This window comes from Balaenoptera acutorostrata, chromosome 10, assembly GCF_949987535.1.
Source record: "Balaenoptera acutorostrata chromosome 10, mBalAcu1.1, whole genome shotgun sequence".
Classification (NCBI taxonomy): Eukaryota; Metazoa; Chordata; class Mammalia; order Artiodactyla; family Balaenopteridae; genus Balaenoptera; species Balaenoptera acutorostrata.
The window spans coordinates 16,685,154-16,710,554 of record NC_080073.1 but is presented as its reverse complement, the minus strand read 5'-3'; the positions used below and the strand labels follow the sequence as shown (position 1 = coordinate 16,710,554).

The window sequence follows — 25,401 nt, the reverse complement described above, 5'->3', positions numbered from 1 at the left end:
CTGTTTTTTCAGAAACAATTGCAGAAAGCCCTCAATTACATATGTTGAATTTAAAAAATGCTAATGATGAAAATTGTTCAGTATGAGAATCTTGCAAATGAAACTACTTTATTTTTTGCTTTCCTGAATTTTCATAAACTTGAATGTGCTGGCTGAGGGTAAATAATTGTGTGAATATCCTGTGTCATTTTCAATGGCCATTTGAAACTACCTAAACTGCATGGTTAATGATCAAGTAGGCTGGATGCACACACTTAAAATCAGAGAAACTTTTTTCAATTGCTAAAACTCAGCTGGTTCCACACAGGGAAATGAATGACTTTAATGTCAGCCATTTTAGCAGAGAAGGTGTACAACTCTCAGTCAGTAGCTGCTATGGATTGGGCTGTCTTAGTTGTTGCTAAGCAAAAGAGAGAAATCTCAGTGGTTCTTAACTATGGGATCCTGCCATGTGATGTGATATATTCAATTAGAATTAAGTGTGTTCCAAATAATAATTTCAAGAGTGAAAATATGACATCTTGCAAGTTACATACTTAAAATAATATATTAAATCAGTTATTCCTATAGTAATGCTGCTCTTGTTCACTTGCAATATAATATACATTCTTGGGGAAGGCGAGGGGAGTAAGTGGTGGAATTGCTAGAATTCCAGGATTTCGGCATAACTCTGACTTGGCCTGTGGGAATCTGAAACAGGTGGAAATACGATTGAGAACTACTCCTCTAAGGACTGCCGGTTGGCAACTTACACCATCATGGGATCTGTGACCATTTCTAACTGTCCCCATTACTACAAATTGCAAGTGTCTTAGTTTAGGTTCCCCTTAATGCAAACACTACAAAATGAATTCAAGTGCAAGCAGTTTACTTGAGAGGTGAATGACAAAAACAGTCAGGACCTGGTGAAGTAAGAGAGGGAAAGGAAGGCAGCCAATAAAGGGTAAGATATGAACCCATCAACCCCTGTGTCTAAGTACAGCTTATTCCTTTTGGGGAAACTCTGGAAGTCCAGCCTGTGTAGAACGTATGCTTCCGAGTAATGCCAGAGTTATGCTTCAATTGTCCAGTTATCCTTGCCAAGGGGCAAGGGATCTGGGGTATTTATAAACCAACTCCCATGAGTCATCATTTGGAGGCTATTTTCAGGGAGTATTAATGATCCAGCACTTCTAGCCTCTCATAGGGACAGTAAAATGGCTTCAGAGGCAAAAAAAAAAAAAAAAAAAAAAACCCATTAGGTCCATTCAAAGAATGCATTTGGTGGCAAGTGGAAGTGATGTGTGCACTGAAGTGATAATGGCAAGAGTCACATGTGGTGTCTGTCTCACTGTGCATATGAAACTGAGACATTTTGAAGCTATTTTCAATAGCATTCAGTCCCATGAGACTTATGGCCAAAATCATGAAATTATTTAAGTGTACAAGGAAGGACACACATTCTACTTCATTCAATAATTACTTCTCAAGCCTTTCCAGTGGTTGATTTCCCCCACTTGGACCAAAGGCTTTCAGATACCTAGCCTGCCTTCCTTTTTCCTGATTAATCAGTAAGACATTTTGTATCCATAATTATTTTCAATTACTAAGTTGAATAATAACTTAAATCATTCTAGATTACACTTAAATATGACAGCCATACCACCATAACTTCCTTCTAATGATGCACGTGAGGAAACCATAGTCCAGAAATCATGAGAAGAATGGCATACACACACATATACACAGTAGAAAAGCAAAAAAATGTTTTGAACTTTTCAAAGAAAATACAATGACAATTATTCATAAAAGGCATTGGAAACATTAAATGCAGTAATATATGATACATGAAATGTCAAATATTCATAAAAAGTTAGGCAGCAGTTGCAAGGTATATTAAAGTCTGGGGACAACAGTTAAGTCTCAAACACAGGAAAGCCTTGAGGAGTAAAACATTATCAAACTAGTATTTCATTCTTTGAGGAGTTAAAGCTATCCAGTTTATACATTAAATGGACTTAGAAAGAATTTGGTAATAACAAAATAATAGACTTAAAAAGAACAGGTTGTTGGAATTTTCAAGAAAAAAGGAAAACTTTAGCAGAAGATCCTGTAGTAACATCATCACAATCATTAAAATGCATCCATATAAATGTGTGAGGCTTTGCTCTGTGTCATACAGAGAACAAAACATATGGTCTATGTTCTAATACTGCAACGGGAAAAGAAAACATTATAAACACTTGTAAGTAGGATAAGGAGAAAATTACTAGACTGATACATCTTTGAAAGTAGGACCACAGCTTTTCCACCACTGGTTGCTGCAATGTTTCTAACACCCTGTGCATCATTTTAGGCTTTTAAGTAATTTTTCTTGCTGAGCTTTAAGAAAAACGAATAAGTCAATTTGGGAGATTAAACCATTTCACTGGTCATCAAGGGAGTGAGAAGCATTTCTATGGAAAGAAAAGATAAGTCACAGCATGGGATCTAGCCACCACTTGAAAATTATTTCAGAAAAATGTATAAGAAGGCATTAAGTAGATGGTAAATTAAAAAAAAAAAGTTATCTTCCCAACAATGCATCCCACAACTAACACCCAAATCAGCTACATTTGCAAAGTGTAAGTATGTTCAAAGAAGTCCTAAAGTCTTTTTGAAGATTCATTCATTCAATAAATATTTATTAAGCTCCTATTAGGTGCTGGAATTTTAATTCTGGAGGAAGATGAAGATGGGGTTGTCAGATAATTGACGATCCCTGCCCTCATGGAATATACAAATTAATGCAAGTGATATACGATTCACTTACTTACAAAGTATATGTAAACTGACCACTGTGAAAGGTACAATGAAGCGATAGGAGTTTCTAGTGAAAATCTCAATGAGAACAACCCTCATCAGGAAGGTCAGGAGAAGCTCCTCTGAAGAACTGCAGTGAAATGGAAGAAAAGAAGAGATGACATAATCAGATGTGTGTATGTTTTGCAGGGTGAGAAAAGGAAGAAATTTTCCAGGTGTAGACAAAGCCTTGAGTTGGTAAACAGGCTGGTGAGTAGCCACTGTCTGGACCCTCTCCTATCAAATAACCATCCTGTCTCCCAGGCTGGCCCAGAACCCCACCCCACCAACTAGATGTACTGCCTAAAAATTAGTGACTGGCTCAACAGGGGGTTTCCAGAATTCTGCTCTAGCCCATGTCACTTCTGACTGGTCAGTGCCCATGTCCTACTGCTGGTTAAATATTTTGGCTATCACCCCTGGGCGTAAAGAATAGAATATGCAAAAGGCCCTGTGGCTTCAGTGTTCATGGCTTATTGTACGAACAGAAAGAAGATTGATGAGATAGAATGCAGATGGCCAAGTTCACTGTGGTGTGAAATGAGACTGCAGATGTATAATAGGGGTCAAGCTTCTATGCCTGGCTAAGAATATTAGTATCAGGATAAAGCCCTTTGAAAATGCAGTACAATTTTAACCAGGAGTTGACATGATCAGATTTACAATGAACATTCAAATCAGACAATATTATAATCTGTGTCAGGCTTAAAAGGATAAAAAGACAACATATTTTGCAACACACCAATTTCATTCTTGCCTTCAAATTCATAGAAGTCAGAAGCTAGACGATATTAACCAAACTATCTGATTTAAGAGAAGAAATATGTATATTCCAATATTCTTATATTGGTTCACACATATACACATACACACAGGCACACGCTGTATAAAGTTCAAAGATAAAAAGAAACTTCATTAGGTATACTATTCTTAAAAATTATGCTGCTCATTTTTAATCAGTGCTAAAGTAGGGCACTGACTTTATAAATAATGAAGGTAATTAATACAGTCATGACCTGACTTCTCAGTGTTGCCAAGTATTGTCACAGAGAGAAAGGTCATATAAAAGCTCGTACCACTTCTGAAATCACCAAGTTAAAATAAATACAAAAGAAGCTATTGAAGCAAGACAGATATGAATCAAAACGTCATCTGCTACAATAAAAATATTCTACTATTCACAGGAATGTTTTAAATCAAAGAAATAAATAGATACCCTTTAGAATTTTCTCTGCTAATAGACATTTGCTTCTAGGGGTTAAAGCTTAATAAATTCACAACACATTTCTCACGGTGGTCTTTAAAAAGCCCCCAAATTTAGTATATATTAACAACTGTACTATCTATTCTTAACGTCAACTCAGTTAAAAATGCTAGGGCTTCCCTGGTGGCGCAGTGGTTGAGAATCTGCCTGCCAATGCAGGGGACACGGGTTCGAGCCCTGGTCTGGGAAGATCCCACATGCCGCGGAGCAACTGGGCCCGTGAGCCACAACTACTGAGCCTGCGCGTCTGGAGCCTGTGCTCCGCAACAAGAGAGGCCGCGACAGTGAGAGGCCCGCGCACCGCAATGAAGAGTGGCCCCGGCTCGCCGCAACTGGAGAAAGCCCTCGCACAGAAACGAAGACCCAACACAGCCCAAAAAAAAAAAAAAAAAAAAAAAAAAAATGCTAGACCTTGGACTTAAAACAAAAAATGCTCTAAATAGTTGTTCCCAGTTGCTCTAAAAGAAGAGATCATTTGTGGCTTTTGTCGTACACTTTACAAAATTGCTACTAAGCTTGTGGATCATGAAATATTGATATATATTTATATTGAATATACATACACAGCTCTGAATGCAGTCTTGGCAAATGCTCAGAGTTAAGCTTCTTTATGCGGTGGAAACTTTAGGTGTGAGAAGGATTTGACTTCATTTATATCAGAGGAATGGGTACCTAACGCGCATTCTCCTTTTCAAAGAGACAAACCCTACAGCAATTTTGTTGAGAGGATTGCTGAACATATCTCTCACATCCAAAAAAACTCACCTCCAACTCTGATATTTGAGAAACAAAATCTATTCATGAATATACATTATTCCCAACCTGTACCAAAAAAACCACAAAAAACCTTGAGCAGATTAGAGCCTTTTAGTAGAGTAAAATATTTAATCATTAATGCATAAAAGTTTGATGCCTATGGTGTTGTATTTTGAGTCTTGTAGAGAAATTAGCTGACTATCGTGGTATACAACGTAACACCATGGTAGTCAATGAATACATGAGTTTAACACTTGATAAGACTGCACAGCCTGCCAGTTCAGAAATCAGGCTGCATACACCCACTTTGTTTTCATTCATCATCATAATCATTCACTCATGCAGGATCTGCACGTCTTCCAGAAATGCAGTTGATCCACTCTGCATACTATACCTCTTTCCTGCTGAAACTGAACAGACAGGGGATGAAATTCACGTGAATACTGGGCTCAAAGTCCAACATTCTTGACAACTCCACACACATCCTCCCTACAGTTCATAAGTGTTCCGCAGCTAAGAAGAGGGGAGAATATAATGTGCCCAGGTTGATGTTACCTTCACACTAACAGTTTTGTATTTACAGTAGCACAATCAGCAAATAAGGCAAATGCCAGCTAGAAGCCACCTATCTCATGCTCCTGAGGACACCTACAGCCCTTTATAGTCCTTCCTCCAACCCTCAGCACTTTCAACACCTCCCATTATAGTTACAGAGACTATGGCTTTTCTCTCCAACTAGACTACAATCTGCAAAACAACAGTGATTCATAACCTTTTGTAGGTTAAGGTCCTTTTTGAGAAATCAGCCAAATCTATGGACCCTCTTACCGCTCTACTCCAAATACAGATAGACTGACATAAGCTAACTTTTGTTTTGTACACAATTTGTTTTATTACACTGGAAAATAATTTCTTTTACATAGCTATTACATGTGTGTGTACCTATATATGGGTGTATATATTATAGACATATGTGTGTGGGTGTATATATATGTGTGTATTTGGAGATTTATTTCTTCTTTCTTTGTTCACGCAGAAATCAATGACGACTTCATCAAAATGGAATTAAGTATAAATTATGCAGATTGAAAAGAAAAAAATTATGTTGAAAAATAATTGTTCCTGAGAAGGTCACTGTTGAAAAGCTTGATAAATAAGTTGAAATCATGAACCTGTTTTTGGTATGGAGAAGCATCTCACCTCTGACATCCAGTTAATTTTTTTCTTTTGATCTTTTAGCAATCACTGTACACAGGCAGTAGCAAAGCGAATCAGACCTCTTTTTGGGCATACATTGCGGTCGATGAATCAGCTATATAAACATACTGCCAGAACACTCCAAGGCACCTTATGTTGATTTCAGAGCCTCTTTTTACTTTGTCCTCAACTCAACAAGGTCTTCTCTGGCAACTCAAGAGATCTCTCTGTCCTCAACTCAAAGATGGTTTCACTGATACCACCTCAGAAAAAACTGCAATTCCATTTTTCAGTTGGTTCCACTAATTTCATGCAACTGCAAGGTGAAGAGAAAAGACACAGCTACAAAATCATGCCAACCTGTTTCTTGCTTCAAAATATTAGACAAAATGTCATTATTTCTAAGTATACTTGACAGAGGGTTTACTTCAATTCTCTTGCTTTCCTTTAAGCCTCAAACTAAATGTGGCCATTTCCAGGGCACAATGTTTTTACAAACATCTCTCCAATCATAGGTGACTACTACTTGGCATGCAAGAACAACCCTTGAAGCATGTTGTGTTTTGGAGCAGGTCCAAGTTTCGAAAAGTTGCAGGATCTTCTGATGGAATTTTCATCCTTAAAAAAACGATTGACACTGTCCAATGTTTTTCCAAGGTAGTCAGAACGAAGGTGCTCTTGTGGGGATTTTTTTTTTAATTTAATTCTTCCAGTGAAAAGAACCCTGCTCTGGGACTTGGACTTTTGGGTCCTACCACATTTAATGATAACTAGAAAACTAAACGATAAGCAAATTCTGCTATATACTTATCCTTGACATTTTCTAACTTAAACAAGGAACAAAATGAACAAAGACAAATTTCCATAATTATAAATGCTGCATGGGTTTTCTTCCTTTCTTACTGAATGGGAAATTACTGTAGACCTCATGATATGGTAATGAGGAGCAACGTAACTTTCTTAAGTCTACATCACAACATTCCTTGCCACTATATATTTATTTAGAATTTTAAAATAGCTTAAAAACCATACGAGGCAGGGACTTCCCTGGTGGTGCAGTGGTTAGGAATCTGCCTGCCAGTGCAGGGGACGGGTTTGAGCCCTGGTCCGGGAAGATCCCACGTGCCGCGGAGCAACTAAGCCCGTGCGCCACAACTACTGAGCCTGCACTCTAGAGCCCATGAGCCACAACTACTGAGCCCTCATGCCATAACTACTGAAGCCCGCACGCCTAGAGCTCATGCTCTGCAAGAAGAGAAGCCACCACAATGAGAAGCCCGCGCACCGCAACAGAGTAGACCCCGCTCGCCACATCTAGAGGAAGCCTGCGTGCAACAATGAAGACCCAACGCAGCCAAAAATAAATAAATTTATTTAAAAAAAAAAAAACACCATATGATGCAAATGCTTTTCTACAAAGATAATATTCCAAATATTAGAAAGGAAAATGAACTGTGATATCATTACCTTTTATTGCTTGTTATTTCACAGATATTATTTCATACATTAACCCACTTCACCCTCACAACAATCCATGAGGCTCATTCTATTATCACCCCCATTTTTCAGATAAAGAAACAAAGACACACATGGGTTAAGACATTTACCCAAGATAAATAAAGACAGAACCTCTGTACTTTCAATTATTTTTCACATGATATGTAGCAAATGGAATGTTTATGCAGTCAGATTGTTAGGGAACCATAAAGTATAACCTGATCTTTTATATATTTTTATTTATTTATTTTTTACTTTTTATTGGAGTATAGTTGCTTTACAATGTTGTGTTAGTTTCTACTGTACAGCAAAGTGAATCAGCTATACGTATAAATATATCCCCCCTTTTTTGGATTTCCTTCCCATTTAGGTCACCACAGAGCACTGAGTAGAGTTCCCTCTGCTATACAGTAGGTAATCATTAGTTATCTATTTTATACACAGCATCAATAGTGTATATATGTCAATCCCAATCCCCCAATTCATCCCACCCCCGCCTTCCCCCTTGGTATCCATACGTTTGTTCTCTACCTCTGTGTCTCTATTTATGCTTTGTAAATAAGATCATCTATACCAATGTTTTCAGATTCCACATATATGCATTAATATACAATATTTGTTTTTCTCCTGATCATTTATATACTTTTAAAGGTTTATATTAATACAGTTGGCAACTGAAACTAGTTCTATAACTGATACTGCATTAAATTTCACTTAAATTCATTACATTTTTAACAAATTAAATTTCTTTTATAAAGGGAAAGTACTGGACTATTTAAATAAATAACGCTTCTGCTTGATTTCAAGCATATACACTGTGATAACGTACCATCCCTATAGTAGGTAAGAATTAAGAAAAATGCAGCAACTCTGTTTGGGATTAAATCAAGAAATCTCAAAGATACACTAAGCCACGAACATAAGATACGACACAATGTGTGAAAAGTATGATGCCTTTCGTACGGAGTCAAAAAATATACACTTATGTACATTGATGAGCGCAAAGAATTTGAAAGAATATTCGAGAACTGGAGAAAGCAGTTGTCTCTGGGGAGGGGAACTGTGTATTTCGAAACAGAAACCAGGTAAACCACTTTTCTCTCTACATTCTTTTATATATTGTAAATTTTCTACGATGGCCACATATTGATTTCTCAAAACATTACCAAACATTTTGAAAAAGGGAAAAAAAAATCTCCATTTCTAACATGACAATAGGTTCAAAAATATGTAAATAATTTTGTTGTGAGGGTCAAGGAGAAAGGGGTCAAGAGGTTGAAAAGGGCTAAAAAGTGCTTTTTGGCCAGGATGAAGCAGTACTCAGCAGGCAGTCTGGTTGTGCACACTAAGCAAGGCCATACTTTCTTCTTTCTTTTTTTTTTTTTACCTTGTAATTTTGGATAAAAGAGAATGATCTTGGTGAGAAAACTCACATTTCCTGAGTGCCTACAGCATGTCAGGTACAAGCACAGAGAGAATATTTTAAAATAAATCATCATCTTTGACCTCCAGGTACTTAAACTCTCAAGAAGCAAACTGACCCAGAAACGTTTTAATACAAGCTTCTGGACCAGAGGAGAGAGGTCTGTAATAAGATGTTAATAGGAAGTTCCTTCTTCAGTCTCCAAGACATAGCAGTGTTATACCCTAAAGGTGAGGGAGGTGCCAGAACAGAATGAGGAACAAATTTTCAAAGGAGTTACTGCAAAACCATTTGTCTGGCTCTGAAACCCTTGCTCACATCAGAGATGTCTGGAGTCTCAGTAGAGGATTTGAAAAAAGCTTCTTCGGAGAGAATTCTGATGAGTTCTACCCACTCAGGGGGAGGGAGGAGGGTTTCCTTTAAACCCACTGAGGGGGGACATGCTATAAGGAGAACACAGAGAGCTGCATTTTGAGGGATGCAGGGGTCTAGGATCACACTAAGGAAAAAGAGTAGGCTAAGCAGAATAGAAGATTGCAATTTAGGAAGGAGATGGATCCTCAGAGACATTACGGGTACAGAATGCATGGTATGTTCGGTGAGCCAGACACACACCCGGGAGTGCCTGGGGGGATGCAGCTGTCAATCACCCAGAGCAAGAGAATCAGCAGTGGGGGGCAGGGGAAGACCTTCCACAGGAAAGGTAGGGCATCTAAGGAGAGAACCACTGAAAGAAAACACCAGTTCTACACTCCCGGTAAGTCCAAAGTGCCATGATCCTAAATCACAACAATGGAATCAATCAGGTGAAACGTGCTGCCCCCTCTTCTCTTCCTTTGCAACACAGTAATCAGAACTAGAAACAGCAAGTTAGGGGGAGGAGACGTAGACATACTAGGTGAGAAAAGAAGCCAAAACATTCTTTCTCTGATTGCAGACTTGCCCTCTGCAGCAGCGAAGCAGTAGGGAGGGAGATTAGTTTTATCTTTAAATCAAGTTCTAAGTTGTAGCTATTAAACAGGACAGAATATTATAATTTTTTGATTGAAATTATGTCAGATACCTAAGCATCACCAAATATGGAGTGGACAGGGCTACTGGGGTTTTCTTCCAGGGGCAGGAGAGGAACTAAGAAAAGAAATTCACAGAAAGAACATAAGGGGGCAAAGAGAGACAACAAAGTTGCTTGAGGGTCATAGCTCATGAGCTACATTTCTTTAAGGTATAGTTATAGATAAGGAATAGGAATGGTGGTTAGAAAAATGGGAAGACTCTATAGTATAGGTGGCATCTGAGGTAATTCTTAAAAGAAAAGGGAGGGCTAACCTAGGAGAAAGGTAAGGAGATGGGTATGGGGAAATGTAATCCCATCGGCAAAACCTAGCACCAGAGGTGATTCACGGGAGTGAGTGAAATGACGCACAGAAAATCCAGAGACAGTGGGCTGAGACAAAAAGATGGAGAAGCCCAGTCTTCAGGGCGTGAGCAGAGGAAGATCAAATCCTTGAGGATGACAGAAAAAGAACATGCCTAGAGGTTCAATGCAACTCATGCGTGACTGGGTTATGAAAGCTAAGGGTGCATGCAGAGTGTTCAGTTTTGCAAGGGCGTGCTGGAGATCACGGAAAGAAATAGATTGCTTGGGGCTGGGAGTGGGAATGGGGAGAGACTGAAAATAGGCAAGAGGGTTCTTTCTAGAGTGATGGAAGTATTCTAAAACTGAGTCGTGGGAATGGTCACACAACTCTGTGAATTTACTAAAATCGTTGAGTTGTACACTAATGTGAGTGCATTTTATGGTATGTAAATTTTACCTCAATAAGGTTACTTTTTTTTTTTTTTTTAAAGGTAGAAATGAAGAGAGAAAGAGGGCAACAAAGAACAAGAAGGAAAGCTAGAGGGGCAAAAAAGAGAAAGAGAGGCGGTAAATCAAGGCCTGCAAATGCCTTTCGTGATGTCATCATGCCCAGTCCTTGGGAAGCATCAGCCTCATTGTGGTGGGTAGAAGTGTGAAGAGAGGGCGAGGAATGGAAACAGCTAAAATCAGCTACTCTTTCAATAATTCAGAACGAAAGAGATGGGACTGTGGTTAGAGATGGGTGGCAGGTCGATAGAGAGTCAATGAGGGATATTTTTAAGTTGGAAAATTCTTGAGCATATTTATAGACTGAGGGGAAGAATTTAAAACATAGGAAACAAAAGGTACATTTTACTAGTGGAGAGAATCTTCCTGTAGTGAACTTGCATGGTAATGACTCTGCCTCAGCCATAATCACATGAGCAAAATTCAAAGTATCAATATATCTTAAAAAGGAAAGAGCAATGATGATTCGCCACTATTCAATGACTAAAAGAGAAAAGGTGAACTCTGGGGTGGAGACATTTTCTGGAGCATTTCAGGCTGGTCTCTGTGGCTCTTTATTAGTGTCTCCAGAGGGTCACAGAGCATGAGATGCTCAGCATGTCCTGTCTTTCCCTTTTATTTTTATTTTTGTGAGGTAAATTAACTTAGAAACCATGGTTTCACCCATTTTCAGGAGCTCTAGAACCCACCCCATTTCCTACTCAGACAGCAGACTCAGATTAAACATTCTAAGCACTGAGATACATTGAGGAACACTAGTAACTAAACATGATATTATTACAGTACTACAGAGAATCCCCTTATCCCCCAACTATTTAAACCACAATTCCAGCACAACAAATTCTAGGTGGGTAATAACAGCAAACCCTAAGTACTTAATGTGTACCAGGCAAGATTCTAGGTGCTTTATAAACACATGTAATGTCACAAAGAAGAAACTGTCACCATCCCCATTTTACAGATGAGGTAACTAACGTAGAGAAGAGTTAACCATGCCCAGTTTCACACAGGTGGCCTTGCCTGAGTCTGGTATTACTAAATCAATCCCTAGTTGTGATGATTCTGCCTAATCTATTCTTCATTTACCCTAAGACACAGGTAGAATGTGGTTCTCTGAAGCTTTGTGTCTCTGTTCAAAGCTCAGCTAGACATATACACAAGGTGAGGTGATAGGTTCAGACTCTAGGGCAGTGGTTCTCAACCAGGGGACATGTGTCCATGTCTGAGGAGGTTTTCGGTTGCCACAGCTATGCAGTGGAGGGGTGTGGGTGTTCCACGGGCATCTAGAGAATGGAGGCTGGGGGGCGGAGGCCACTACAATTCAACAGTGCAAAGGACAATTCCCCACAACAGACAATTATCCAACCCTGAATGTCAATCATGTCGGAATAAGAAGCCTGACTTTAGAGAAATTTGGCATCAGAAGACCCTGAAACCAGCTTCTGTCCAGCCTGGCTACTTACTGTTCACAACTTTACAGAATAAAGGTCACACTTCAACCTGCTCTCATTCAACCATGAGCCTTGTGGGAAAACAGAATAAAAGACCATGGTGACGCACCTACTTTTTCAAAATAAGTTTTTGTTACGAAAAACCCCAATCACATACAAAGTAAACGTTATAGGATAATGAACACTCATATACCCACCAGCAACTACAACAAATACCAATAATCTGCCATTCTTGTTTTTTTTATAGCTCCACTCACCCCACTTCCCACCTGGTTATTATTTTTGTAGTTATTTAAGGTATAATTTGCATACATGAAAATTGCCGTGTAATTTTTTTTTTTTTTAAGAATTTTGGTAGGAACTTTATAAATTTATTTATTTATGCTGTGTTGGGTCTTCGTTTCTGTGCGAGGCCTCCCTCTAGTTGCGGCGAGCGGGGGCCACTCTTCACCGCGGTGCGTGGGCCTCTCACCATCGCGGCCTCTGTCGTTGCGGAGCACAAGCTCCAGACACGCAGGCTCAGCAGTTGTGGCTCACGGGCCCAGTTGCTCCGCGGCATGTGGGATCTTCCCAGACCGGGGCCCGAACCCGTGTCCCCTGCATTGGCAGGCAGACTCTAAACCACTGCACCACCAGGGAAGCCCCCGTGTAATTTTTAATATGGAATTTTGAAGAATTATTTTTATTGTAAAATAAAACAAAGATCTTTCTGATGTAAGTAAAACATGAATACAGAGACAAATATATGTCTTCATGAATTACTGGATGGCAAATTCCCCTGTATTGTGGCCTCATTTTAAAAGTATCTGCCCTCGGGCTTCCCTGGTGGCGCAGTGGTTGAGAATCTGCCTGCGAATGCAGGGGACACGGGTTCGAGCCCTGGTCTGGGAAGATCCCACATGCCGCGGAGCAACTAAGCCCGTGAGCCACAACTACTGAGCCTGCGCGTCTGGAGCCTGTGCTCCACAACGGGAGGGGCTGCGATAGTGAGAGGCCCGCGCACCGCGATGAGGAGTGGCCCCCGCTCGCCGCAACTAGAGGGAGGCCTCGCACAGAAACGAAGACCCAACACAGCCAAAAATAAATAAATTAATTAATTAATTTAAAAAAAAAAAGTATCTGCCCTCTTCATTCTCTCTCACATACTCCACCAGAAAGAGCTTCCTTGACATCTAACTTCTAAGTCAGTGTTTTTCAAACTTTAGGTTGTGTCCCATTTAGAGGGCTAAGAATAGGGTTCTTTAAAAAATTTGTTTGTGTGTTTGTTACGGGAGCAAATGAGAGAACAGACTAGACTAGACTAGAATTGAACAGAACAGAAATGATTAAAATGTACTCAATTTAAATAAGGGTTAGGACTAGTTTCTACAATGATACTATGGAAGGACAACATATGAAGCATTAAGACCTGAAATAACTAGTATTTCTTACTATGAATGGCGGTCAAAAATAGTTTAAAAACATGAGAGGCGGAATGAACACAGTATGTGTGTATATGTGTGTGTATACATATATATGGCATAAATATATATGTATGTGTATATGTGTATGTATGTATGTACACACGCAGCTGTATAACCTTGGGCAAGTTACTTGTTACTTAAACCTCTTTTGCCTTTGAATTTTGCATCTGTAAAATGGGGGTGGTAAGTGTGTACGTAATTGGTTTATTGTAAGAATTAAATATGATTGTGAGTATATGATGTGCTAGCTCCTTGGTGTCCAAGATCTGAAAGTTACTGCTCTTATTTCAAAGAAATTAAATATAACTGACACCTTCACTGGAGATAAATCAAAGACTTAAATAAAGTACTAACTCAAACATAGGTCTCTAACTCATTTTGAAGAGACATTAACACCTTATGGACTGCTTAAATCTTTTTATTTTTTAAACACTTGTTCTGCTTGACTGTGTTTCTTCAAGTTGCTTTATCACAATGAATGGAGCGATTTTGACACCTTTAGGAAATGCTAATCATGGCTGTGAATAGTTATCTGCTTAGCATTCACACCTATTAGGGGCTGTATCTAGGTGTATAAAATATCCACTCTATCAACACAGAAGTGTAAATATAAATTGAAGCAAACTGTGATAGCAACTTGAATTTATATCCACAGTATCAATTTCAGCTGAGGAGACAGAGAGGCAAAGTACCCCGGGCCCCCTCCCCCACTGCAACAAACCTCTATTTGTTATCAAACAAATAAATAATGGTTCAGATGAAGCCCATAAACCACAAATTGACTGCCTGTATGGAATAATCTGGAATGTAATGACATAACACCATAAGGAGGGGTGGAGCCTGAGAACAGGAGGGCATGTGCCCATCTTAGCCTCAAGGGCTATCTAATGGTGCAATGAGAGGCCCAGACCTACAGAGCTTTAGATAAGATTTCCTAGTTTTCAAATGTTAGCAAGCAACTATTTAAAACCACAACGTCAAAACATTTGTGTTGACCAAACAAAACATGTCTGCAATTTAGATACAATCCATCTTGAAACCTCTGACCAAAATGCATGCGACTGCTTACAATTCTGAAAAGCATAACTGATCACTGTTGCTCCTTGAGAAATATACAACACTGCATATTAAAAACAATATTTTTTCTAATCGGGAATACATTTTTAAAAATTTTGTTTTATCTTTCCATTGGGGGAAGTGTGACAACAAAAGAAAGGATACATCTCCCTCAGTTTTCAGAGTAGGAGATCTCCGTTACGTGGAAAGTATTCCATTTTATTCAATGAGATGGTTCTCGTTCATCCACTAATGACCTCTGGTCTAAGAACCAAAACTTTGCAAGCACAGTTTAGAAGGTCCCAAAGACTGTGCCCCTAATGGAGATTTCCTCAGCTCTGGGTACACAGGCTGCCTCTGGCCACAAGAAGCCTCCCTCCTCTACCTAGATGTGCCCACAGATGCACATCTGTGTGCATCTGTGTGCACATCTAGATGCCACAGATATTAACATTTCTGTGCATGCCGCATGGGAAATACGAGGGAAGCATTTGTAACTACTGGCAGGAAAAGCTTGAAGACCTTAGTGAAGCCTTTGAGCTTCAGCTAAGAGCTGATATAGCTCAGTTCACACAACAGTCATCACTGTGGTTTCATTTCCCCACATAGTTTGATTTAGTGAATTTAACCAAACAGCTACATGCGGATTTGTAGGTGAAGGTCCAACCCTGAATACCAGTGCTGTTTCTTCAGCACCTAGAATTCTACCTGGAGGAATCCATTTATAATACATATGCTTCTGGGAATGGACTTCTAAGATTTCTGGTTTGTTCAGAACACAGATTCTGCTTATTTCCTGCTTCTCTAGACCCTCCAAATGAAGTCCCTGTGTGGACATATGAAGACACATTTCATTTTGTAGATCCTCAACAAGTTCTGTTCATTGCACCCTCACATTTCAAAATAACAAAAACAACTCACAGTTTTCATGAACACATACACAATTTTCTTAATATCCTCATAACATGAGAACCAGGCAGACATTGTAAGTTAGTGAAAGTGCCAGGTGGGGATGGCATGGAGCTGCTGAAAAGCAGCTGTAAAAAGGGACAGCTGCTTTTCAGTTTTAGGAAATAGCTGCTAATCTGTCTTTTTATTTTTCATGCTGGCAATTCTTTTTTTAACAGGGGGCTGGCCTAACAAAACTTGCCTGTAGACATGATGTGGCCTATAGGCCAGGAATTTGAGGTCTCTGGATAGACAGTCACAGGGGAGAAAAAAATAGAACAATAACAATAACAAAAATCCTCTTAAGAGAGACGCTCTTCTTCACATAGAGATAAGCTCTGCTGTGCGCACTGTCTGCCTAGCCATTTCCGTGCACCCCACTGTATGCCCAAAGCCTACTGCAGTGCTTGGCCCACAGCTGACACTCAAAACAATATGTGTGGAATTAATGAACATCAGATTTAGGGCACTAGTTGCCACACTTGGCTACGTATCTGACCATCTGGGGGAGCTAGGCAGAAACGCTGATCCCCTGGTCCCACTGCACCATAAATTCCAGGCACCAGGCCCAGAACTGCTTGCTTTTTTTTTTCTTTTTAACTTCCCAAAGTAATTCTGCTGCAGGGTCATTGATGCATACAGGAACCACTGGCTAGGGCTCAGTGAGCCTCCAAATTCTAGTCCTAGCTGCCGGTGACAAGACTGAAAGGCATCTTCACCTCTGTGGCTATTGTTAACATTTTAAACTTGGTTTGTTTCCCCTGAATATCCCCCTTTCGCTAGCTCTGTGATTCCCTGATACAGGGAAGGAGAAGGAAGAAGGGAAAGTTAAAGTTGTTCTCCCAACTAATTGCTTCCAAAAGCACAAGTTGTTTCCAAGAAAACACTGAGAAGATTCAACGAAGGCCTCAGCTGGAAACACTCGAACAGAGAAGGAAGATACTTCCCATTTATGGAGGTCTGGAAGTCTACAGGGGGTGACTAGACTCAAGAGGGAGGAACCCAGAGCTCTCAGGGAGATGAACTTGGGAAAGATGCCAAGAAACAGGAGTTGGGATAGGCAGCCTGACCGGAAGAGACAATGGAGAGAGACAACCTCAATGGATGAATGACCTATGATCCATCCTTCCAAGTCTTGGTCATTACCACCCAATTTCCAAGGCACAGGCTCTGTGAAGCCTCTGAGAAATATAACAGGACACCTGGGGAGGCAGAATGAGGGTTTGCCATTAAAAAAAACACACACACACTGAAGTTGAGTTACAGAAATATGGGAAGTGGACTTCCTTGTGCCATCTGAACCTGGGTTGGCGGGGGTCATGATTCCAACCCTTAACACCTCTTACATAAACTTGAGGGTGATACTTAGTTGAAAGGATTTTGTGCAGATTAATTAGTAACCCTTTGTGAAACACTTTGGTGCAATAAGAATGTTCCTTATTTTGGTTACATGATCTACTAATTTTGCAGTTGGAAAGCAGAGTGATTAAGGTTTTATCACAAGCTATGAAAGCCGAGAATGCTGAACTTCTGTGAAAATTCTCTCCCCGTCTATTCCTCCTAAGCCTAATTATCTGTCGGGCCAGATATCTATTAGTTTATTTAGCAAAACTGATACTTTGAAACACATTTTGAAGGAACAACAAAAAAGGTAGATTCTGGTGTACTGCAATAAAGACCTTCGTGTTTAATGTTCATTTTGGAGATGCTCTATTTTATTGGAGCACATATATTTGAATAGATAATGTTTACTGGCATTTGGGCATGTTGAAAACTTACATATTCTATGATATAAGGACCCAAAGGATGTGTGGATATTCGGGTCCTTGGGAGGTGGTGTGTTTTTGGGGAGATGTGCTTCCCTGAAGCAGGAATGGAGGAAAAAAAAGAAAATCAAAAACAAAGCTGCTGGCTCAACAGGGACTAGTTACTAAAAGACAGGAAATGGCTGAAGATTTGCAGCCGCAACCCAAACTCTCTCAGCCAGGTTCAAGGTTGTTACTTAGTTCAGGTGTAAATAGTACAGCCATGGCAATTATGCTGAGTTGCCACCCATTGTGATCCGGCAATACCACGCCCTTCCTAATATTTTGATTACCACCCTCGGTACACTAAAAAAATAGTTCAGTGGATGTTTTCACATTATACGGATTTTTTTCACATTATAAATGATCTTCTCTAATGTTTTAAAATGAAAGCTGCCCATTAATTTCAATGTGCACTAAGATACTTTCCTCTCAACAGAGGGTCTCCCATGGACATGGGCCTGACATAAAAGAACACACACCTAGCACAGGACGGATGATGACAATGAGATCCTACTATTTAATGTGACCTTTGCGGCAGGATTGTCACTTTGAAATTTCAGGATTCGATTTATTGCAAGTATTTAGTACCGAATAGTGGTGCTGAGAAATGTTTCTAAGTATTAACAGTCAAATACTGGTAGTGATTCCTGTCATTTATTGACTATCTTGTGCCTGGCACTGAGCTTATTTAATCCTCCCAACAGCCCTCTGAGGGAAAGGCTTTGACTATTCCCACTCAGAGAGAAGGAGACTAAGGCTTAAGGGAGTGAAGTAATATGTCTATCATCACCCAGCTACTGAAAAGTAGTTTGGAGTCCACTCCAGTGGAATCTTAGGACTACGCTGCTATATTTCTGCTTCCTAAAATATCCATGTGTGTCTTTCATCAGTTTAAAACATCCTTTCCTTCTGGGATAGAACAACAACAAAATAATAATTTAATATACTGTCCTCCAGGCAGTCCCTACATAGATATTCCCACCATGAAATTCTGGTGCTGCTTTTTTGTTAGGTACTGTATCACTTCTCATTTTTACATTTGAGTTCACTGACATGCTTGTACTTTCCTTGCTCCTTAGAGAGTCTGAGGAGGGGACGGAGAAGTTGGGTGAAGAACTAAGACAGGAAAGGAGTAGGAAAAAAGGAACATGTAGGCACAATGCAGTCTAAATATCAAGGCTTAACTCCCCACTTCCACATTGTATTTGTTCAGAAAGTAGGCTCTGTTTGCTCTAAGAAGTGACAGAATGACCTGGCAGAGAGCCTTCTAGAACCGCACACATAAAATCCAGCCCAGCATGACCTGTCATGTAAGCATGTTCTGTTAGGGAAGCTCGTCTTCTACAAGGTTACCACTCCAGGGGATGAAGTTTCTAAGAACTAGGGAAGTGCATGGCTAGCAAAACACTTCTCTCTCTGAGGGCTGGCAGCCATCCACGCTCAAAGAAGTAGATACTTGAAATAGAAAGCCAGCTCTCTGAGCATCGTAATTCCTCTCTGGTTTCTATTTCTGCTTATGCTTTTTTTCTGAGATTTTTTTCAGCGATTCCCCTCATCGGTTCTTCAGTAAAAGGGGTAGGGTAATATGGAAAAGTATGGATAGACAAATAATAAGGAACAGTTTTAGAGCCTCAGGTTTGGGGGATTTCCCTTCATGTAGTGCTTAACAGTTAATATATCTATCCTTAAAGCAATGAGTTTATATGAACATTGATTAGATTCTAAATGATATATCATTCTGGCTTTGGCAGTTAGTATATGTTTCCTGTATTGTTATTTGCTTTATGCACATCCTGTTTCTCCAAGCAGATGCTCACCGAAGTCTGCTGAGCATTTACTACATGCCATGTTCTACAGACAGTGTTTTACACGGATTACCTCATTTAAACTTCAAACAAAAAGATAAGGTAGGCATTACTCTTACACTAAGGAATTTGAGTTTGAGCGACTAAGCAATTTGCACTTGGCTAATGAGTGACGTAGCTGGTAGACAATTCCCAGAGTTCTCTCTCTCTATTCTCACTCCTCTACACCACCTCCTACCTGTCCAAGACTTTCTTCTGGTTCTCTCTATCCAAACTACATAATTAACCCCTAAGCCAACAAGTATACAAAGAATAAACGACACTGCCAAGTGGTCTCACTGAATCAAGCAATATTAATTAAGCATCTGTCTATTTTATATGTGTATATACATATACACACACACATACAGATGGGTAGTATATTTTATTTACATGTTTGCAATCATAACAGATCGTTCTGTAGGCTACTTTTTTCCACTCAAAATATTCTAAACTTTTGATTTTAATTTAATAAGTAATACAAATTCATTGTATAAAATATAAAAAGTGAAAAAGAAGAATATCAAACATTACCAAAAATCTCATAATCTAGATAAAACCATCGGCAGAAGTTAAAAAGTTAGAGAATATCAAGCGTTGGTGAGTCAGTGAAACAAAAAGAACTCTTATACCCTGACTGTTGGAGTGTATTTTCATACTAACTACCATGGATGACAATGGGCCATCATTTGGTAAAAGTGAAGGCAAAGAAGTTCCTCTTCTGGGTATACACACTAGAGACACTCTTGCACGTGCATGTACACCTTTCAAGATGTACAAAAATGATCCTAGCAGCACTATGGGTAGTAGCAAAAACATAAAACAAACCAACATCCTTCAACAAGTACTGGATAAATGAACTGTGATAGATTCAGTCAGTGGAATACTACAGAGCAGAGAGAATTAATGAAGTATACTTTTACACATCCACATAATCAAATCTCAACAACATACTGAATGAAAAAGCACACTGCAGAAGAATAGAGTAGAATCCCATTTATGTGAACTTCAAAAAAATACAAAACTTAACAGCTGTACAGAGGTACATGAATACATAATAAAAACTAAAACAAAAAGCAAGCAAATGATAAATGTAAAATTCAAACGGTGCCAACCTCTAGGGTAAGGAGAGAGACTGGGATAGAAAGGAACATAAAATAGCCTTCAAAGCCACTGATCACGTTCTCTTTCGTAGCTGTGCAGAGGGCTCATGAGACTTTATTGCTCCTTATAAATTATGTACATGCAGCATATACACTTTTCTATGAATGAAATGTTTCACTATAAAAGCAAATACTACAGTTTTTTTCCAAAACACTATAAAGATGGAGACTAGAACAAAAAGTGCAGGTAGAATATGATGGCAAATTGTTTTTACTTTGCGTGTCAACTCACTGTTTGGTTATAGCTTTCTCTAAAATTATGTTAAGAAGGGTGCTCAGACCAAAAGTGAGTTCACCTGGAAGGAATGCCATGACTGACTGCCAGCGTCTACCGTGGGTTCAAGAGGAAGCCACCAAGAGTTTAATGCAATGGCCATGGGTTTGTGGTGCATGATATAAGTTAGAATTAAGGCTGTATTTGTAGCACATTAGAGCCTTCTCTAGGGTGAGGAGGGGTTGATGAAACACTACAATGTATGAATTTCCTTCTATAAATATGAGGAACCACCAAGGTCTTGGAATAAAGATGTATTTAAGGAAGTGATTTTGGAATTCCCTGGCAGTCCAGTGGTTAGGACTTGGCAGCACCTTCACTGCCGGGGCCCAGGTTCAATCCCTCCCTGGTTGGTGAACTAAGATCCTACAAGCTGCGAGGTGCAGCCAAAAATGGATGAATGAATGAATAAATAAATAAGTGATACAGGGAAATTAACCTGGTAGCAACTTGCAAAATTATAATAAGATAAATCAGACCATTGAAACAGTGGATTACTACGAGGGAGAGTCTTTGAAATCCACATGTCTTTGATCTACCCAAGACAAATCTGAGGCTTGAGAATGTATATATTTGAAAAAGTTCTTAATGTAATTCTGATCCACTCAGCTATGTGAGAATCACTAAGTAAATTATCATTAATTATTCTACTAAAATGCACTAAGTAGTATTAGATAATATGATGAATCTGAAACAATGACTGTTCCAGTTTGACGTGACTCAACAGTAACCACACAGTCTTGATTGACTGTAGCTAGCAGTGTAAACGTGTCAGTTCATACATACTGTTTAAATAGTGTGCAAAAAATCGTTAATTCTGATTCTATTTATTTCTTTCTACTTCTACAACTGTAAAAGTTATCTTATAGCTTTATATTTCCTTTATAAAATAAAAAGTACTCATTAAAAGAATACAGTTTCAATGCTACCCAAGATGACTTAACAGTAAAAAACAGTGTGTTAAGTTTCATAGTATTCAACAGGCAGGAGACACGTGGGAAACTGGGATACAGTCTTCAAGATAAAAGAGAACACGTGGGCATTTAAGAAGACAATGTTACCAGAGAAAAGGTTTAAAACTCGCACAAAATTTATTGCTTGGGAACAATAAACTCTGGTGGTAACAGATCTTCTGAGAACACTTCAAAAATGATGTAGTCAAGCTAAGACTTTGGGGATTTAATGTTCCTGGCAAAGAGCTGGTTATGACACTTATTGTTTTTCTACAAAAAGTAGTTAAATTGAAAACACTCTGAGATCCAAAATGGAGAAAGATAAAAAATTCATTCACAGGAAATATGATTTAATATGAATAAGCTAAAATATTTTCCAGGTCTAATGATATAAATTAATTTAGTAGAAGGTCACAAGTACTACACATTAGATCTTCAATACTGTTATCTAATTTTACCTAGAAGATATTCTTAACATTGATATGTTATGCACAGATATTAATTTTTATTTCTATCCCCCTAAAAAAACCAGAGGGACACTTCATTATAGCAACTGCACAAGCACAGGCGATATATAGTCAAACCTGTGTGTGGACCATGGTTAGCAAAGACCTGACAGCCCCACTTTTCCAATCAGAAGACCCCAGAAATGCCAAGGTTGGGCAGAACAACTGAGACAATATGGGAAACGTAACTGGACAGAGCAGCGATGTGGTGATCATCCAACCAAGCCCTCAAATTAGGAGTCTTTCCAGTGGAAAGGAAGGTCAAGTACAAAGACAGCTCAAAGAACACGAAAGAACATTATTACTTCTTTGCAAATGGTTTTTCATCATATTTGACTGGCAAGTTCAAGCTAAACTTTCAATTTGCAATGGTGGAGTTTCTAGAGTCATTGAGGATAAATTAATCAGAAACTCCAGGAATGCAAGAGTCAGAAAGAACACAAACTGTTTTTTCTGTATTGATCACAGACCGCAAGGTAGGAAACAAATTGGAGGAACTGACATGGTAGGTCAGGCTGGCATTGAAAGGGAAAAGGCATTATTAGAATTTCTTCTCTATAAATTATGATATGAACTCACAACCTTAAGATCTAACAATGTACATTCACCAGTTCAAGAGTATAACTTCGCTGACTTTGAGAAACTTTGAAATTTAAAAGAGGCTTTATCCATTTTCAGATCATCTTGCTGAACACTGAACATATGTCTAAATGTTTTGCTTTTAATATAGTATCTGCAATATAGTTTTTTAGCATTTGCACTAAAAGTTATTTAATGATGGATAGACATTGTCATTTTATCTAAGAACAGCTATTTGTAAGTCCATAACAAATCTTCTAAAGTTGAGAGCGTGAAGATAGACAATCTTCTACTCTAAAATAAAATGTATAAAAATAAATAAGGGCTTTTAGAAAGATATGGCTTAAACCAACCCCTTCGGAATCCCTTGGGATGCTTACTTTAAAGAGCAATTATACAGCCAGCTTCCCACTCTTGGATTAACTAAGGAGGACACCAATGTGAGATGAAGGAATGTACGCTTTATACATATAGCCTAGGTGATTCTCTGGTATAATAAGGTTGAGAAATAACGGAAAAGTCTTTAAAAACAATTATAAGGTAAAGAACAAGCAATCTTAAAAAAAAACCTGACATAATTCTAAAACACCATATACAATATGACAAAAGTTCCAGGAGACACTGTTGAGCTGCTTGCCCTGCAGAGCTATTGTTTCAAACACCCACTAGTTAACTCACAGCAATTAGTGGCTATTACCCCAAACTAAAATTAGAATGTCTATTATTTGCTTTAAAATTTTCTAAGGGCTTCCCTGGTGGCGCAGTGGTTGAGAATCTGCCTGCCAATGCAGGGGACACGGGTTCGAGCCCTGGTCTGGGAGGATCCCACATGCCGCGGAGCGGCTGGGCCCGTGAGCTACAATTACTGAGCCTGCGTGTCTGCAGCCTGTGCTCCGCAACAGGAGAGCCTGCTGGGCCCGTGAGCCACAATTACTGAGGCTGCGTGTCTGCAGCCTGTGCTCCGCAACAGGAGAGCCTGCGATAGTGAGAGGCCCGCGCACCGCGATGAAGAGTGGCTCCCACTTGCCACAACTAGAGAAAGCCCTCGCACAGAAACGAAGACCCAACACAGCCAAAATTAAATAAATAAATAAATAAATAAGAGTTCTCATCACAAAGGAAAAAACTTTAAAAAAATTTTTTTTCTAAATAGAAATCTATCCTAAACATTTCTCTAATCTCTGATGGGCTGTCAATTTAGACTTTTCAGTTTTGTCAAAATAATTTTCTGAAGGTACATATGCTATTTGACCAGCCCCATCCTCAATTAGGGCTTTGTGAAAACCATCCTCTTGGAATCCACTCAACCCTCCATAATATTTTAATAACTCAAAATCCATTTGATATCAGTTTTACCAGATTCAAAGGCCATCACCACGCCTGAAGTGGCCATAAAACTCCACCTGTCTATTCACAGGCATCAGTGTAATTATTTTATTTATAATTCACAGACATGGTAGCTTCATTAATTTAGGCTATAAATTCATTATGATCAAGGGAAAGACCTTTTATTTAAATTGCATTTCAAGGTTAAGTTCTTGATTTTTCTTTTGTTCTGACAAAACATATAGAATCTTTAAATATGAAACTCAATTGTTTAGGGATACCCAGATATTCAGTGATATAAAGCAAATAATATAAATTTGTTGTGTGATTTGCTACCAGAAAAAAACCCTGATAATCAAAAACAAACAAAAAATGAACCATTTAAATCACAACATCAATAAAGCTGTCTTGATTATGATAGCCTGCACTTTATGTACCATACTCAGGAGATAAAGGACCGAGTTGAGAACTGGGTGCAATCTTTGCTCTTAACCACTCAACTGCACCATCTCTTAGTAACTTTTTAAAGTTCATCTTGATTTGCTTTCATTTCTTGATAATTTAAGCAGTCAACAACTATCTACATTCATAGGCATCCAAAATAATTTTAAAATTTCCATTTATTCTGTTTTATTTCATTTTATTTGTTTAAATTTTCTTGATTTAGTAAATTTATTTTCTTTTATTACTTCTTCTCTCCACTTTACTCTTTTTCCCTATCCACACTCATAACTGTCATTCCCATCTCACTTCTTCCAGGTTAATAAGCTAATAACACAGGTATTCTTCCATAGCTTCCCTCATATTTATTAATTTAATTTTGTTTAAACATACATGTATACATTCATACATACATATTCATTCACACATGTATATTTACATGAAGTGTCATTGATTTGTAAAATTTATATTGTTTTTTCTGCAACTTGCTATTCTTAGTAGCACCCGATGAAAATTTCTCCAAGTCAATGGCATAACTCTCACACATCATTTTTAATAGTTATATAATATACGAGCAGATGTATATGTGTTCAACCCTTTCCAACGCTTTGATAGCTCTCATGTAACACACACACATGCACTTTGATGTATATTAAATAGATTACCAGAAATGAAAATATATGTAAAATGTAATTTAAAAAATTTTAAGACAACACCAGATTGCTTTTCTAAAGGTGTGAAAAAATTTGTATTTCTACCAGGAAAGCA

At 38.7% G+C, this 25,401-nt stretch overlaps 1 protein-coding gene across 1 annotated transcript in view; it reads right to left on the bottom strand.

The window, feature by feature from the left end:
• CNTN3 (contactin 3) overlaps window positions 1-25,401 on the bottom strand; it is a 329,425-nt gene that overhangs the window by 237,302 nt on the left and 66,722 nt on the right. The window lies entirely within an intron of this gene.